The sequence below is a fragment of the Somniosus microcephalus genome, chromosome 18 (genome assembly GCF_052327205.1).
Source record: "Somniosus microcephalus isolate GS21.2 chromosome 18, FLI_Smic_1.0, whole genome shotgun sequence".
Lineage (NCBI taxonomy): Eukaryota > Metazoa > Chordata > Chondrichthyes > Squaliformes > Somniosidae > Somniosus > Somniosus microcephalus.
The window spans coordinates 18,648,059-18,666,916 of record NC_141004.1 but is presented as its reverse complement, the minus strand read 5'-3'; positions in this window follow the sequence as shown (position 1 = coordinate 18,666,916).

Below are 18,858 nucleotides of genomic sequence, written 5' to 3'. Positions count from 1 at the left end.
GTATGCCTTCGTTTTCAATTTGATACCATCCTTTACTTCCTTAGTTAGCCACGGATAGTGCTCCCTTCTCTTAAAATCTTTCTTTCCCACTGGAATATATTTTTGTTGAGAGTTATAAAATATCTCCTTAAATGTCCGCCACTATATTTCAACTGTCTTACCTTTTAATTTATTTTTCCAGTCCACTTTAACCAGTTCTGCCCTCATGCCATTGTAATTGCCTTTGTTTAAGATCCGGATACTGGTTTGAGATACAACTTTCTCACCTTCCAACTGAATTTGAAATTCAACCATGTTATGATCACTCTTTCCTAGAGGACCCATTACTTGAGAACCAGAGGATACAGATTTAAGGTGATTGGCAGAAGAACCAAAGGCGACATGAGGGAAAACTTTTTTTTTAAGCAGCAAGTGGTTAGGATCTGGAATGCACTACTTGAAAGGGCGTTGGAGGCAGACTCAATCGTGGCTTTCAAAAGGGAATTGGATAAGTACCTGAAGGAATAAAATTTGCAGGGCTACGGGGAAAGGGCGGGGGAGTGGGACTATCTGAAGTGCTCTTGCATGGGCTCGACAGGCCAAATGGCTTCCTTCTGTGCTGTAACCATTCTATGATTCTGTGATTCTATTTAAAAACAGTAAAAATGGGTGAAAAATGAGAAGATTGTGGATTTTATTAACTTTTATAAACTTCTTGTAGTGTTGTCTCTGCTTTAGCTGCCAAGCTGGAACATCCCAGCCAGCACGTGTCATCTTTAGGGCTCAGCCTTTGGAATTTCACATCTGAATTTTTTAGTTCGGTCATCAAAGCCAAACACATCTGGATTCCCGCCGTACAAAGCTTTGGCTTCAGATAATCAGTCAAATTTGAACCGATGTTCTAATACAAAATATCACCGGAAAATCTTTTCAGCTGCAACTTTTTTTGTAAGAGTGCTCAAGGTGCTCTCAGCAAATTCATGCGAGCATGAGTTTAAGGCAATCATGAACCCATTTCATTCATGACTGCCTTAAGTTATTGCTGACAGGAATTTGGTTTACATGCCGTATGCACTCACACTGGAAGATCACTCACTGGAAAATTTCCCGTGGTATGACTAGGGGAAGGATTGGCTTGGTCTTAAACAGATCTATTTACAAAATGAAGCTAAACCTCATTAGATTTTACTCTTACAGCAGCCAGTTCCACAGAGAATCGAGAATCTGCTTGAGTAAACAGTAACTGTTAAGTCTGTGTGTTCCAGTTGTATTAAGATTAATTACTGACACAGACTACAAGAATAAAGTTTCAACAGGTCTTTACTAGTTGGAGGTCAGGACTATACTAAATACAATATCACTACACAGTACTTATATACCGGTGGTCACCACCGGTATTACGTATACAGCAGCCAGAGAAAGTAGTACATCTCTTAAGGTGGAACAGGCTTAAGTTCTCTTAAGGTGGAACAGGTTACATACACCACAATCCTCCCTTTTTAGCTTAACAGTCATATCCCCATTTAACATAACATAATAACATATATACATATATAACTTCAGGGATAAACAGTTCAAAGGTTCAGTCTCTCAGGAGGCCTTCTGATTCGGTTTGGATAACGCCTTTCAGTGGTCTCTGATTCTTGTTGCTGAGGTGACTCTTCTTGTTGGTTTCCTATGTATTGGACGTCATCATCAGGTACAGTCCCTGCCGAGGTAGGTGCTTCAGGTTCATTAACGTCTTCCACAGTTGTCTCTGTCGCAACCATGGGTTCGACCCTTGCTCTTGATTCTACCAGTTGATCCGCATGACGCCTTATCACATTGTTATCAATATCTACTGTGTACATCAGAGGTCCTTGTCTGGCCCGAATTGTTCTGGACTGCCATTTTTCGTTTCCATAGCCCCTTGCCAACACTGGTTGTCCTACGTCGAAACTTCGAGTGGACTTGTTATTAATATGCTGGAACTGTTTGTTTTCCACTTCCCTCCACACATTTGGTTTTAACAAGTCCAACCTGGACCGCAACCTCCTGTTATAAAACATCATGGCAGGACTTTGGTTAGTCACTGCATGAGCGGCGTTTCGATATGCCATTAGGAAATTGTCCACCTTGTGTTGTAACAGAATCTGATCATCGTTCATGGCCTTTATTGCCTTTTTGAATGTTTGGACAAATCTCTCGGCACGGTGGCATAGTGGTTAGTACTGTTGCCTCACAGCGCCAGGGACCCGGGTTCAAATCTGGCCTCGGGCGACTGTCTGTGTGGAGTTTGCACATTCTCCCTGTGTCTGCGTGGGTTTCCTCCGGGTGCTCCGGTTTCCTCCCACAGTCCAAAGATGTGCAGGTTAGGTTGATTTGGCTATGATAAATTGACCCTTAGTGTTAGGGGATTAAATACGTGGGGTTACGGGAATAGGGTGGGATATGTGTCGGTGCAGGCTCGATGGGCTGAAATAGCCTCTATCTGCACTGTAGATTCTGTGATTCTGTGAACCCGTTTGTCGCCGGATGATATGGGGCAGAGGTATAATGTTTCACCCCATTCTTCTTTAAGAATTTTTGGAATTCTTCCGACACGAACTGTGGTCCGTTGTCCGAACATATCTGTTCTGGCAATCCGTTCCTTGCGAATATTGTTCTTAACACCGCAATTGTCTTTTCTGAAGTAGTGGTATTCATCTTGATCACTTCTGGCCATTTGGAATGTGCGTCCACCGCAATTAGGAACATGGAGTCCATGAATGGACCAGCAAAGTCAATATGTACGCGTTGCCATGGGGCTGAAGGCCATTCCCATGGGTGTAGCGGTGCGATCGGAGGTGCATTTTGCACTTTTTGGCACCCAGCGCAGCTTTTTGTCAACTCCTCTATCTGTTGGTCAATGCCCGGCCACCATACATAAGCCCTAGCAAGACTTTTCATCTTAACTCCCCCCAGATGACCTTCATGCAATTCCTTTAGAACTCTTTCCCGCAACTTGGGAGGAATAATCACTCTTGTCCCGTACATCAAAGTACCATGGCAGACGGACAGCTGGTCTCGCCTTGCCGAGAATGCCGGTAACAGAGGATCACCATGTGTTGGCCATCCCTTCACTGTCACCTCATAAACTCGGGACAGTGTCGGGTCGTTCCTGGTTTCTCTTTCAATACTTGCATTGGTGACTGGTAAACACTCGATGATGGTCGAATGAAATAACTCAACAGGGTCAACTTTCGTCATCTCTTCTGCTTCAGGTAGTGGCAGGCACGACAGCCCATCAGCATTGCCATGCTGCTTTGTACCTTTGAATTCTATTTGATATTGATGTGCCCCTAGGAAAAGGGACCATCTCTGGAGTCGCTGTGCTGTCATCACCGAAACACCCTTCTTAGGGTTAAAAATGGATACCAATGGCTGATGGTCTGTCAGAAGTGTGAATTTTTGGCCCTGCAGGTAATGATTAAACTTCTTCACTCCCCATACAAGGCTGAGAGCCTCCCTATCGATCTGCGCATAGTTGCGCTCAGCGGAGGTCAATGATCTGGATGCAAACGCGACTGGCCTTTCCGTGCCATTTGGCAACTTGTGTGAGAGTACTGCCCCGATACCATATGGAGAAGCATCACAAGCCAACCGAATAGGCAGTGTCGGGTTGAAGTGAGCCAACACTTCCTCTGAGGTGATCAATTCTTTGCTTTTGCGAAATGCCTTCTTACAGTTTTCGCTCCATTCCCATGGTACCCCCTTCTGTAAAAGAGTGTTCAGCGGGTGCAGTACCGTGGATAGATTCGGTAGAAACTTATGGTAATAGTTACTCAATCCCAGAAACGACCTCAACTGAGAGACATTATCCGGAGCGGGAGCCTTTACGACTGCCTCTATCTTGTCAGGAGACTTATGAAGCCCCTCCCGGTCAATGACATGACCACAGTACGAGATCTGCTTCTGGAAGAACTCACATTTCTGCCGATTAACTCTAAGTCCATACTCTTTCAGTCTGTTGAGCACCAGTTCCAAGTTTGCGAGGTGTTCTTCATCACCATCACCTGTAATCAGAATATCGTCCAGGTAACATTGTGTGCCTGGAATTCCCTGTAATACCTGCTCCATGGCCCTCTGCCAAATTGCCGGAGCCGATACCACTCCAAAAACCAGCCTATTGTACCGGTACAAACCTCTATGCGTGTTGATCGTGAGGTACTGGCGTGACTCTTCTTCAACCTCCATCTGCAAGTACGCCTGCGCCAGGTCTATCTTGGTGAAGTGTTTCCCGCCAGACAACGAAGCAAAAATATCCTCAATCCGCGGAAGCGGATACTGCACCGTGTGAAGCACCGGATTAACGGTGATCTTGAAATCTCCACAGATGCGAACCTTCCCTGGTTCTCCTGGCTTGTTGCTCAAAGGACGTTTCATAACGGGAACAATGGGCGTAGCCCACTCACTCCAATCTACCTTGGACAGTACACCTGAACGTTCTAGCGCTTCCAGTTCCGCTTCTACAGTAGGTCGTATTGCATAGGGTACTGGTCTGGCTTTGAAAAATTTTGGTTGTGCATGTTCATCAATCTTGATGTTTGCCGTAATTCCTTTCAGTGTTCCCAGTCCTTGCTGGAACACCTCTTTAGCATCATCCAATATTTTGGACAATCGTTTAGGTTTGACATCTGTTTCCCCGGAATCTACCGTTAGTGCTTTTAAGGAGTGCCAGTCCATATTCATTTTCCTAATCCACTCCCGTCCCAGTAGTGGTGGACCTCCTTCAGGTAGCACATATAAGTCCATTACTTGGCTTTCTTCGCCCTTGTGGACCACTTTTACCTCTATCTTTCCGATGGGGTACACTCTTTGCCCCGTGTATGTTTTCAATATAATCTCCGTATCCCGTAGGGGAATATGTTGGAATAACCTTTTGTAATCTTTCTTATTCATGACCGTCAATGCCGATCCAGTGTCCAATTCCATCTTTACTTGGACTCCTGCTATCTGAAGAGTGACCCAAATTGTCTGGAGATCTGCATCCTTACCAACGTTGTGTACTCTTAAGCTACCCAGTTCATTACTGCTAGCATCTGAATCTGACTTCTGTTCGTTCGAACTGGTCTTTGTCACCTTGTGCACCTTTATGTATTTTCCTTGCGGTGACTTTTTGTTGCTGGTCTTCTTTCCTGACCGGCATACTTTAGCTATGTGGCCAAGCCTGCCACACGTTCTGCATTCTTGGTTTTTAAACCAACACTGGTTCTGATCGTGTGTTGTCTTTCCACAACGATAACATTTTACAGTACTCAAACCCAATTTATTTGTACTGAGTTCCGGTGACCGTAGCTGCATTACTGCCGTGCCTCTCGCTGCGGCTTCGTGTGCTGCTGCCATAGTGACCGCTTTCTCAAGCGTCAGCCCATTCTCCTCGAGCAGTCGCTTTTGTGCATCTTCTTTTAATAATCCACACACAAATTTATCTCTTAGCGCGTCTGTTAGTCCCATTCCAAACTGACAGTACTTTGCTAGCTTACGCAATTCCATTAAATATTCAGCATTGCTTTCATCCTTCAGCTGCCTTCTGCTGTAAAATTTAAATCGTTCCGCTAGCATCAGCGGCGTGGGGTTTAGATGATTTTTCAGGACAGTAACAATCTCCTCGAACGTCTTATCCGCCGGTTCATCTGGTGATAAAAGGTGTTTCAATTGCCCGTATGTCTTCGCACCCATTAAGTTTAATAAAGTTAGTGCTTTCTCTGCATCTGGGATTTTATTTGCTTTACAATAATTTTGTATGTGTTCTACATACATGGCCCAATCTTCGATGTCGTTATCAAAGGTATTAATGTTCCCATGTTTAGGCATCGTTGCAATTTATTTAATTTTTTTAAATTTTATCCCAAGATGGCGGCTTCCCACTCTTGTCTTCGTCCTCCGCCTACAAAATGGCGGTTTTCCCGCGCTTGGCGGTCTTCACCCACTGGCTGCAGTGGCGTTTGGCGTGCCGCTGCTGCTCCCCTTTCCCAGCGGTTAGTAACTCCCCCGACGCTGTCTCCGCTTCACTGTGGCTCCCTCAGGCATTCGCGCTTCTCCGATGTCGCGCCTCGCAGCCCTTCTTGCAGCCCGGTTATTAGCATCGGCTGCGTTCGCCTTCACCGCGGCTCTCGCGCCTTCAGTCGCCCCAGAAGCTGCGCCTTTTTGGCCCGAAAGCGGCCCGGCCCTTATCACCAGCCGCGATCGATGTCCCCGCGCTGCGCCTTTCGGCCCGAATGCGGCCCGGCCCTTATCTCCGGTCGTGATCGATCTCACCGCCCTTATTCCTCCGTCTTCCTCCCCCGTCTGTACAGCCAACGCGGCCGACTTTCTGCTCGCGTCGCTGACCGGCTTACCCACCACCGAGGTAGAAAGAAGATAGCTGACTGCCGCTGATGGAGGCTTCGAGTTCAGGATGTCTTCTGCACTCCGGGTTCTCGATGCCTGCCGCGCGACGTGTCTTCCAGCAGGGTGATGAGGGTGGATGTCTCTCTTCGACGCCCGTTCTGTGGACGAAGCCGCCGTGGATATAAACTGCCGCAGGGTAAGAATCGGACTCATCGCCACTGTTAAGTCTGTGTGTTCCAGTTGTATTAAGATTAATTACTGACACAGACTACAAGAATAAAGTTTCAACAGGTCTTTACTAGTTGCAGGTCAGGACTATACTAAATACAATATCACTACACAGTACTTATATACCGGTGGTCACTGTAGTGTATGTACCCGTCTATCTTTAAGGGAACTATTGAATGTAACCGTTCACCTTTAAGGGAACTACTTTAGGTGTGGCACTATTTGTTTGGCTTCTGTATACTGTAATACCGATAGTGACCACACCAGTATATAAGTGTTGTAGCAGGATTACTGGGGCAGATTCGCCCGGACCTTCGAATAGTAAAGACCTGTTTGTTTGTTACTTCTGAAGTCTGTGTATTTATTAACTGCACAACCCACAGACTTTACAGTGGCGACGAGTCCGATCGTACCCTGCGGCAAGACTACCAAAAGCAACGAAGAGCGTCGAAGAGAGACAACCGCCCTCATCGTGCTACCAAAAGAAAACACGAGGCTGCAACATCAGAAAGCAGGAAGACTAACAACAAAAGCGTATCAGCAACAGGCACTGACTACCCTTCTGCCACGGTGCGGAGTGAGCCGACCAGCAAGAAACAAGGCGGCCGAAGAGACTGTGAGTAGGGGAAGGTGTAGAAGTATCCGGAGGATAAGGGCAGAGCACTCGACCTCGGTCGAGGGGGAGCTGTGCCGGCCAAAAGTCGGGTCCAACGGCGTCGGGTGACAGCCGGACCGCGATCGTCGGGAAAAATCCGGGCAGCGACCGCAGCCACGAAGCGCTGAGCCTGCGAGTAGGCGCGGGAAGAGAAACCCAGCCGCAGTCGGGGAGGGAAACACCGGTCTGCGAGAGGGCTGGGGAGGCGAACGGGAACCGTGCGGGTGAGAGCCGGGGGCGGAGAGAGAGACTGCGAGGAGCCAGTCCAGCGGCTGAGCTGTTCTCCACCAACGGGGTACTCAGAGCCGGCAAAACCGTACGTGCGGGAGTGAGAGAGAGACACAGCCGAAAACGGGGTGAGAGACTGCGCGAGAGCCAGTCCAGCGGCTGAACTGTCCTCCGTTAACGGGGTGTACCCAGCGCCGGTAGAGCCGTGCGGGCGGGAGGAAAAGACAGAGCCGAGTAAGGGGAGCTGTGCGGAAGCCAGCCCAGCGGCTGAACCTGTCCGCTGTGGGGAAAGCGTACCCCTTCCACCAGGGAAGAAACGCGGGAAGCCGCCATTAGGCGGGGAAGACCATTGAAGTGGGCGGGGCGAGAAAGGAAGAGCGGGAAACCGCCATTTTCGCGGGAAAACCGCCATCTTGATTGACATACCGCCATTGAAGTGGGCGGGGAGAGAAGGAAAGAGCGGGAAACCGCCGATTTCGCGGGAAAACCGCCATCTTAGAAACAAACAAATAAATAAGAATACTTAAAGAAATACTGGTGCTGCTCCCAAGAGAAGAAAGATGCCTAAGCGAGGGAATATTAACGACTTTAATTCTGAAATAGAAGACTGGGCCACGTACGTGGAACGCATAGAGATCTATTGCGAAGCCAACAAAATAGAGGAAGACGACAAGGCGATAACATTGCTAAACTCGATGGGGGCAAAAACATACGGGCTCTTGAAGCATCTAATAGCACCAAATAAACCAGCGGATCAGACCTTCGAAGAGATTGTGGCTGTGCTGAAGGACCACTTGAACCCCACACCGCTGATGCTGGCTGAACGATTCAAATTCTACGCAAGAACGCAGAAGAAAGACGAAAGCAATGCGGAATACTTGATCGAACTGCGTAGGCTAGCGAAATACTGCCAGTTCGGAGGGAATCTGACAGAAGCGCTGCGGGACAAGTTCGTATGCGGATTGTCCAAAGAAGGGATGCAGAAGCGACTACTGGAAGAGAACGACCTCACACTGGACAGGGCTGTCCTTATAGCTGCATCGCACGAAGCCGCAGCGAAAGGAACGGCGGAAATGCAACTAAAGGCGGCGGCACTCGGGGTGGACCAAATTACTTCAAGCACAACAAAATGCTACCGTTGTGGGAAGACAACGCATGACCAGAATCAATGCTGGTTTAAGAACCAAGAGTGTAGGAAATGTGGCAAACTGGGTCACATCGCGAAGGTATGCCGGTCCGGGAAAAAGACCAATAATCAAAGGAAGCCACCACCAGAAAAGTACAACAAGGTACACAAGGTGGCTGAGAAGAGTTCAGATGAACAGAATTCAGACTCAGACCCAAACAACCAGGAGCTGGGTAATCTGAGAATCCACAATGTGGGTAAAGAAACGGATCTACAGGCCATCTGGGTCATACTAAAAATAGCTGGAGTCCAAGTAAGAATGGAGCTGGACACTGGATCAGCTCTATCAGTCATCAACCGAAGGAACTACCACCGGCTATTCTCTCACATACCTTTAAGAAATACCAAGTTCGTATTACAGACATACACGGGGCATAATGTATACCCCGTGGGGAAAATAAGAGTCAAGGTGAGAGATAGGGGTAAAGAACACCCAAGAATGAACTTGTACGTATTACCTGAGGGAGGACCACCACTTCTAGGACGGGAGTGGATTAAGAAAATAGACATGGAATGGCATTACCTAAAAGCCATAATGAGGGAGGACTCGGTGCAAGCTATTAGCTCAGATTCTGAAATGGATGATGATAAGACCAAGTCGAAAATGGAAGACAAGGCTAAAAGGGACTTGCCGACGATGGGAAAGAAAACGAAGACATGCAGAAGGACTTATGGTACCAAGAAGAATAAAGCTGCAGAGCAGAACTCCAGGTTGACAGAGAATTCTGAGCCTGTTCAAGCAAAGGATTCATCCATGACGGAAGAACACCGAGCTCGGACGCAAACTTATGTCAAAGTACGACAGCAATTGGAACAGTTGAGTGACCGTCTCGTACAGGAGATGAAAAATATGGAAAAGTTCTGGGACACCGAATGGGGGAACCTGGAAAGACTACAGAGACAGCTAGCTCAAGCAGAGAGCGACCATAGAGCCATCGTGGTCAAATACCAATCACATTCCCCTGATGCTGTTCAGGAACTAGAATATTTACAGAATGAACCAAAGGAAGAGGAATCTTCAGGGAGCCAGGATTTTATTCCAGTTCTTCTCTACGACTCCTTACAAGCAGAGTGTGAGAAGTTGAAAGAACAGTATGAACAGGCCCAGGCTACAATTCTGGAGGGGGTTAACTCGGCAGCCTCCGAAAAGCTAGTTTCAGTAGAAGCATATGAACAACTAAAGGTTGAACATGAGCAAGAAGTCCAAAGGCTGCAGGAAATTCTTGATGAGCTCAAGGCCAAGACAGACTCATCGATAGAAGCTCCATCCATAGATGAGCAGTTAGAGGTGAAAATCATGGCAGAGCATGAAAGACAGGATGTCCAAGAACTTATAAAAACATTGAAGGACACCCAAGACAAATATGAGGCGGCAATGGCCGAGGTTCAACAACTTGAAGAACAGATTCAACTGGGAATCCTTTCAGTGGAAGAACAGGACACTGTAAGAATGGTCCCTGAACATGAACTAGAGAGCATCAGGGCGCAACTTTTCCGAGCGCTGAAAGCCAAAGTTCAAGAGGAACGTAAGGTGGAAGTATTGGAGAAAGAGGTGGATGAAATGGAGAAGACTCTGATCCACCGTGTTCCCAGGGAAGAGTTAACGGTCGGCCAACTCCTTCATATGCTGAAGGACAAGACTCTGCAAGGGGAACAATCTGAACACGAGCTTCAATCTTCAGGGGGAACGAGTTCGGAGCTCTCAAAAGTCACGGAGATAGCTGAGGTGGCAACACAAATTTTACAAGGATGCCAAAAGTACATTGAATCACGTCAAGGTGAACAGAAGAATGTGGAAACCGTTACTTCAGTAGAAGGGTTAAATAGCCTGATAACGCAATTACCGATGGAAAGGAAGGTATTGAACTCACAAATGAGGCCCGTCGTGAAGGAATGGCAGATAACCCAGGAAGAGCGGGATGAATATGAATGCATGAAGAAGGCTTTTCAAGAAAGATGTTTAGGGAAGGAACCACCGTCAGCTAACGTCCAGACGGGTGAGGAGGAAGAAGAAGTCTCTCTCGCTGGCCTAACTCAGGACGAACCTGAATATTACCATGACCTGTTGAGTGACACTGAATATTACGAGGATGTGGTCTGCCCAGCTTGTGATGAAAACTCTCAAAGTGCTGAAATCCGGATGAAGCACTTAAGGTCTAAGGAACATAGAGAGTTGGTGGCGCTACAGCTGGCAGCCGAGAAAGGAGCTCCGAGAGTTTCAAAAAGGCAGAAAAAAAAAAGAAGAAGCAGAAGATAATAACTGTCTAAAATATTAGCACTTCTACCATTCCAGGCGGGACATTACGAAAGGAGCTAAATTAGTTGAAAAACTGGAAAATGTCAAGACAGCCAGTTGGTTGTAAAAGTCCGCACTGCTGGTTCAACAGGATGAAAGTTCAAGCTGTTACGTCAAGAAAAAGGCTATGGAGGAGTCATGCTAGCCAGGTGAACCGGCTACACCAAAGAAATGTTGTTCGGAACGAGTCAAGATCAGAGACTGAATCTATGAACTGTTTCCGCAGAGACTGAACCTGTGAACTGTTTCCACCGAGATTATACTTGTAAATTGTTTTATATGACATTGACTCCACCGAGATTATATCTGTAATTTGTTTTATAGGAAGTTGAAGATATGTATGTTTAATGGGGACTCTGTAAGTAATAAGCTAAAAAGGGAGGATTGTAGTGTATGTACCCGTCTATCTTTAAAGGGAACTATTGAATGTAACCGTTCACCTTTAAGGGAACTACTTTAGGTGTGGCACTATTTGCTTGGCTTCTGTATACTGTAATACCGATAGTAACCACACCAGTATATAAGTGTTGTAGCAGGATTACTGGGGCAGATTCGCCCGGACCTTCGAATAGTAAAGACCTGTTTGTTTGTTACTTCTGAAGTCTGTGTATTTATTAACTGCACAACCCACAGACTTTACAGTCACCACCGGTATTACGTATACAGCAGCCAGAGAAGGTAGTACATCTCTTAAGGTGGAACAGGTTACATACACCACAGTAACCATTCCAATATTGGTCATCTGACTCCCTAACTAATTCTCTTAAATATCTTGTGTTTGACTGCAACTTAATACAATTGGGTCGAAGCAGAGAAATTTAGCTGATTAAACCCTGAACACTTTCAATTACAACAGCCGCTACCCAACAGCTCAGTTTCATAGTAGAAAGACCAAGGCCTAGAAATTCAGCTGCGTCCGCCAGCCGTTAGCGCCATAAGAGGGGTAGATTTCCAGTGCTAGGCACTTAGCGCCCGGGCGCAGGCCGATCTGCACCTACGCCCAACTTCAGTTGACATTTAGCGCCGGCGCAAAGTGTTTGCGCCCGCTCAGCTGCGCGCGCAGCTTATGACGTCATTTCGTCGTGCAACGCTGTTTGTGCGCCCCAAACCGGAAATTCAGTGGCGCCCGCCCAATGTGGGCGTGGCGCTGTTAAGAACTGTGAAGTGGAACGCAGCAGAGGCCCTGCGGGCCTCGGGGAGCGCTAATTAAAGGGCACTTACACTGAACTATAAAGGCCAGCCATTTTGCTGCAATGACTTTAGTGCTTTGGATTTCTGGACAGAGACCAAGGAACAGACCTTCCTGATTTGGGACAACATAGGAGAGGTATTTTTGGCTTCTGGCCAGAGCTTGGAACTTTCACTCATTGTGATTTCACTGTTTGCAAGTTTATTATGGGGGCTGCATGGGGTTCCAACCCTCAGTTCCAGCATTATGTGCGAAGGGCTCGCAGACGCTGTGTGAGAGGGCCAGCCATGCCTAGACGCAGAGGGGCCATCAGGCGTCGGCAACGTAGGCCTTACCCACTCAGGGAATACCGGCAGCAGGTGTCCTATCTCACCATGACTGCCGTGCATTGTGTTAAGAGGCTGCGCTTCAGAAGGGAGGTGGTTGCAGAGATCTGCCAGCTGCTTCACAGAGATCTGCGTCCACAGCTGATGTGCAGGACGTCTCTGTCGGTGGAAGTGAAGGTCACGGTGGCTCTGAACTTTTATGCAAGCGGACCATTCCAAGCCGCTGCTGGGGACATAGCAAATATTTCCCAGTTCGCCGTGCATCACTGCATCCGGCAGGTCACCGATGCCCTTTTCGCAAGGAGACACCAATTCATCTCCTTCCCCATGACCCTAGAGAGGCAGGAGCAGCGTGCAGTCAGATTTGCCAGGATCGCCGACTTCCCCTGGTGCAGGGCGCCATTGACTGCACGCATGTGGCTATGCGGGCACCTATCGACAATGCCGAGGATTACCGCAACCGGAAGGGCTACCATTCCCTCAATGTACAGCTGGTGTGTGACCACAGGCAGCGCATCCTAGCTGTCAATGCCCGCTTTCCAGGAAGCAGCCACGATGCATTTCACAGAATCACAGAAACCCCACAGTGCAGATAGAGGCCATTTTGGCCCATCGAGCCTGCACCGACACATATCCCACCCGATCCCCGTAACCCCTACACCAACACATATCCCACCCTATCCCCGTAACCCCACGCATTTAATCCCCCTAACACTAAGGGTCAATTTATCATAGCCAATCAGCCTAACTCGCACATCTTTGGACTGTGGGAGGAAACCGGAGCACCCGGAGGAAACCCACGCAAACACGGGGAGAACGTGCAAACTCCTCACAGACAGTCGCCCGAGGCCGGATTCGAACCCGGGTCCCTGGCGCTGTGAGGCAACAGGGCTAACCACTATGCCACCGTGCTGCATTTATCCTGCGCCAGACTACTGTGGCTGACATGTTCGAGGCACAGCCTCCACCAAGGGGATGGCTTATTGGGGACAAGGGCTACCCTTTGTGTACATGGCTCATGACCCCGCTCCGCGCGCCCAGGACCCCTGCGGAGGAGGCATACAACGAAAGCCATCAAGCCACAAGGAACATCATAGAGCAAACGATTGGCGTCCTCAAGCAACGGTTCCGCTGCCTGGATCGTTCCGGCGGATCTCTACAGTATTCGCCGGATAGAGTCTCCCAGTTCGTCGTCGTTTGCTGCATGCTGCACAACCTGGCTATCCGCAGGACTCAGGCACTGCCACCTCACGTTGGACCACCACCTCAGGAGGACGAGCAGGAGGACCATGAGGAGGAGCAGGAGGAGGAGGAGTACCAGCCCAGGAGGGAGCCACAAGGTCCAAGGGCCGTCCGCCGGCGGCTTATTGAACGGCACTTCTAGGCCCCCTGTCAGGGAATGGCTTGTGGCAATGAACGCACCTGAATGCAGCCGCTCCGCAAGCCCTCAGCCGGTTAACGCAACAACCACTTGAAACATGACACCTGGACAAGCTGAATAAATAAAAAGCTTTATTTAACAAACTCAGGGCCCTTCCCACATGAAACAGAGAAACAGACAAGACCCCCAAAAAACAGTCAAAAACATATCTCACTCCCACAACCTGGGGAGGAATAACAAAACTTGTCAATAACATTTGCCTTCATCCTCAGCCTTCCCAAAATAAGCCCCCCCCACTCCAGAACACAACCACCCCCATATAAAAAAACATTTGCCTTCATCCTCGGCCTTCCCAAAATAAGTCCCCCCGCCTCCAGAACACAACCACCCCCATATAAAAAAACATTTGCCTTCATCTTCGGCCTTCCCAAAATAAGCCCCCCCCGCCAGAACACAAACACCCCCATATAAAAAAAACAGTTGGCAACACACTCTACTTGGTGTGCCGAGAGGACGAGTCCTTGTGCAGGCTTCTCCGGCCCCTGCCCGACCTGTTGCTCCGCCTCAACCTGGGCCCTGTGGGTGTGGCAAGGCTGGGGGAAGGCTCCTGAGGGGCACACTGCGTGACAGCAGATGCCCTTGGGGGTCGGCCTAGACGAGGTCCGGCCCTGGAGGGGCCGGCTGCTGACTGCTGCAGCTGTGGCTGGGCAGCATCAGTCTCTGCATCAGCTCGTCGCACCTTGGCTGGGGGAGTGGCAGTGGCGGCTGCAGCAATGGGGGCAAGCTGGCTGATGCCAGGCGCTCGCTGGTCGCCAGAGACACTGGCACTCGGCCGGGCTGGCACTGCAGCAAGCGCAGCAATCTGGTGGAGGCCAGACCGCTGTGCTGCAGCAGGGTGGCGGGTGCCCTGGCGATGCTTCCGTGACACCGCGAGTGTGGCAGAAGTGAGTGCCCGAACTGCCCTGGTTTGTGCCCGCATCAGATCAGCCAGTGTCTGCACGGCACCACTCATGAACTCGCGACTCGCGTCCTGTGCTGCCGCGAGTTGGTCGACACCCCTGGCCTGTGCTGCCACGAGTTGGTCGACACCCCTGGCCTGTGAGTCCCCGAAAGCGGCCACACTATGAGCCAGGGACTCAATGGCCTGAGGCATCTGTCCCACAACCCCCATGAACTCGTTGTGGCGCCGCTCCGAGGCCACGGACATTTCATCAAGGAGGCGCACCTCCTGGGCGAGGACCGTCTCCGGACTGGAGGGCGGACTCTCCCTCTGGGGAGAAGGCCGCCGAGCTGCCCGACCCTTCCCGCGTGCCTGGACGCCACTGGGCCCAGCAACTGCCCTCCCCTGCAACACTTCCCCCCTCTGGGGAGAAGGCAGCCGTGCTGCCCGACCCTTCCCGCGTGCCTGGACGCCACTGGGCCCAGCAACTGCCCTCCCCTGCAACACTTTCCCCCTCTGGGGAGAAGGCAGCCGTGCTGCCCGACCCTTCCCGCATGCCTGGATGCCACTGGGCCCAGGAGCTACGCCCCCCTGCAACACTTCCCCCTGGCTCTCCTCCAGGCAAGACGTCTCCCCTCCATTGCCATCCCCTGGCGCGGATGAGGGTTCCCCCGATGTGCCGCCTTCCTCTTGGTCCTCGTCGTCCTCCTCTTCCGAGGGACTGGCAGTCTCAGCTTCATGGACCTCCTCCTCACCAGCTGAAAGCAGGAAGGCACAAGAGTAGCTTTAGAGTGAGGACAGGGCATCAGCGAGGGAGGCATGAGTGGTGGCATTATGCGCATTGGTCGGACAGTGGCAAAGGATGTAGATCTGAAGCGCAAGGGGAACGAGAGAGGTCCAAACGGTCATGTCCTTACCATTGGGGCCCAGCACAGGGTCCGCATCACCAATAGCAACGGGGCCAACCACCCGGCCACGCATGAGTCGAGCCACGCGCTCCTCCAGCTCACTGAGCTCCTGGAACTGGGCACAGCCTCCCCCGGTGACATTCCGGCTCTTCATATTCTGGGCCAGCTTGGCCTGCAAGAGAAAGGACGGCCTCTAAGTACAGTGTGGTGCCCTGTTGTTGTGTGCACTGCCTCCCATGGTCGAATAGCTTGGCCAGTGTGGTGCCCTGTTGTTGTGTGCACTGCCTCCCATGGTCGAATAGCTTGGCCAGTGTGTAAAGTGCAGAAAGTGCTATTGATGATCATGCCAGTGCCATAGCTGCGGGAGGAGGGATGGCCATTAGGCCTTTGCGGTCCCTTTGCCCATAATGTGAGGTGCACATGCAAGGATGAGGAGGACACTGGAAAGGCTACTCACCTTGACCAACTGAGTGAGGTCGTTGTACTTCTTGCGGCATTGGTCACCAGTCCTGGGGACATCGCTGGTGGCTGACACCCTGTGGGCGATTTCCCTCCAGGCTCTCCTGAACTGCCTCCTGGGAGCCTTCTTGCCACTGTCCGGGCACAAGATCTCTCTTCTCTTTTCCAAACCCTTAAGCAGCACCCACAAAGCAGGCTCTGAGAAGCGCTGCGCTCGTTCACGGGCCTTCTGCATGGCTTCAGGCGCTATTTGGGTCCACCAGCAGTGTTGAGGCCTAGCTGCAGGGCTCCACTATCCAGGGCGTGGCAGCAGACAAAGTCGACCCTTCCCCCTTTAAGAGCTGGCCGGCGTCAGGGTGTCTGCTGTCAATCAAAACATGACCGCACCTGCGCTGCGCCCGGCCTCGGCGTTATCAGTCCGCACCGCCGGCTTAGCGCCTAAAGATAGGAGTGCAACGCCAGTTTCAGCGCTCGCCCAAACTCCTTGGCCAAATCTACTGAATTTCGGCAAAGTGGCCTACACTTTCCGGCGGGCGCTAACTTTAGCGACCGCCCGACTTTAGCGCCCCAAAAGTGGCGCGACTGAATTTCTAGGCCCAAGGCCCATCTACTGAATCACTTCCTGTCATACACCTCTATCTTTCTAAACCATTGTTCAATTTTGCTTCCTGCAGAGCTCAGGGGAATATTGGCTGTTACCTAGCAAGAGTAACAACTTAATTATTCTTCCATGTTTTATACATCTAGACTAGAATGTGCAGAATATTACAATCATACGTGTTTGTTGATTACAATGAACTATGTTCTCTTTAATTCTGCAACAAACTATTGACATATAATGAAATAATTAAAGAAAAATAGAAACTCACCCTTGTTGTTTTGCATCCGGTAGAAAAGTAGAGAAACAGCAAGCACAAGAATAAGGGCCCCCAGCACACCGAGCACAATGTAAATCAGGCTGTGGTATAGAGAATAGGAAAAGGTCAGCACTGGGTCTCAATTGATTCTTGGCCATTTGTTTAAAGAAAGAACTTGCCTTTATATAGCACCTTTCACGGCCTCAGGACATCCCAAAGCACTTTACAGCCAATGAAATACTTTTGAATGTACTGCTGTAATATAGGAAATGTGGCATTCAATTTGTGCACAGCAAGGTCCCACAAACAGCAACATGATAGTGACCAGATAATCTGTTTTTTTAGTGGTGTTGATTAAGGGATAAATATTGGCCAGGCCACTAAGGAGAACTCCCCTGCTCTTGTTGGAATATTGCCACGGGATCTGTTACTTCCACCTGAGAGGGCAGATGGGCCCTTGGTATAACGTCTCATCTTTTTTTTATTCGTTCCTGGGATGTGGGCATTGCTGGCAAGGCCAGCATTTATTGCCCATCCCTAATTGCTCTTGAGAAGGTGGCGGTGAGCAACCTTCTTGAACTACTGCAGTCCCTGTGATGAAGGTGCTCCCACAGTGCTGTTAGGGAGGGAGTTCCAGGATTTTGACCCAGCGACAATGAAGGATCGGCGATATATTTCCAAGTCAGGATGGTGTGTGATTTGGAGGGGAATCTTGGAGGTGGTGGTGTTCCCATGCGCCTGCTGCCCTTGTCCTTCTGGGTGGTAGAGGCTGCGGGCTTGGGAGGTGCTGCCGAAGCAGAACTGAAAGATCTGAAAGACAGCACCCCCCGGCAGCGCAGCACTCCCTCAGTACTGCACTGGCGTGTCAGCGTAGATATTACGCTCAAGTCTCTGCAGTGGGGCGTGAATCCACAACCCTCTGCCAGAAGGCGAGTGTGCTACCCACTGAGCCATTTTAACGTGTGGTAAGTTTCACATACAAAACAACAGAACAAAAGAATACCTGGTGACACCTGAAAAAATCGAAGCAACAACAGTTTCATGCACTCTATGGATTTTATATTCAGATGGTCTTCATTGTCAAATTTATATAACAGAACAGACATAGGGATATGCCCTAAAATAAAGTGCATAGATTTTCAACATTTGTTACATAATTAACATTTATCTGGTAAAAATAAATATACTGCATGTGCTAGAAATCTGAAAGAAAAACAGAAGTTGCTGGAAATGCTCAGCAGCTCCGCCGGAATCTGCGGGGTGAACAGATATTTTTAGGTTCTGGTGTGAACTAGAATCCTGAAGAAGTGCTGCACCCGAACCAAAGGTGTGTCTGTTTTCTCCACAGGTGCGGACGGACCTGCTGTGTGCTTCCAGCAGTCTCTGATTTTGTTTGACGTTTAGTTGGTGTTTTCTCCTTATTACCATTGCAACTTCAAAGACCCAATTCCTTAGTGTTTACATTGGACCACAATTTCTGCAGCTTATTGCCTACAGCGCGGGCTAATAATACAGAAATGAGAAGTGAGTTATGTTAATTGAGTATTTACATCCCAACACATTGGGTGAAATATATAGCCAGAGAATATGAATTGGAGAAAACCTTCTCCAGGCCCTGACTTAAAGCGGCACCACTAAAAACGAGTCCCCTGCCATCAACATCCGAGGGGTCGTTGTTGCCCAGAAGCTTAACTGGACCAGCTATGCCAACACTGTGGCTACAAAAGCAGGGCAGATGCTGGGTTCTCTGCAACGAGTGGCTCACCCCCTGATCTCTCAAAGCCTCTGCATCATCTGCAGTGCTCAAGTTAGGAGTGTGATGGAATACTCACCTTGGATGGGTGCAGCTGTAACAATATTCAAGAGGTTCACCAC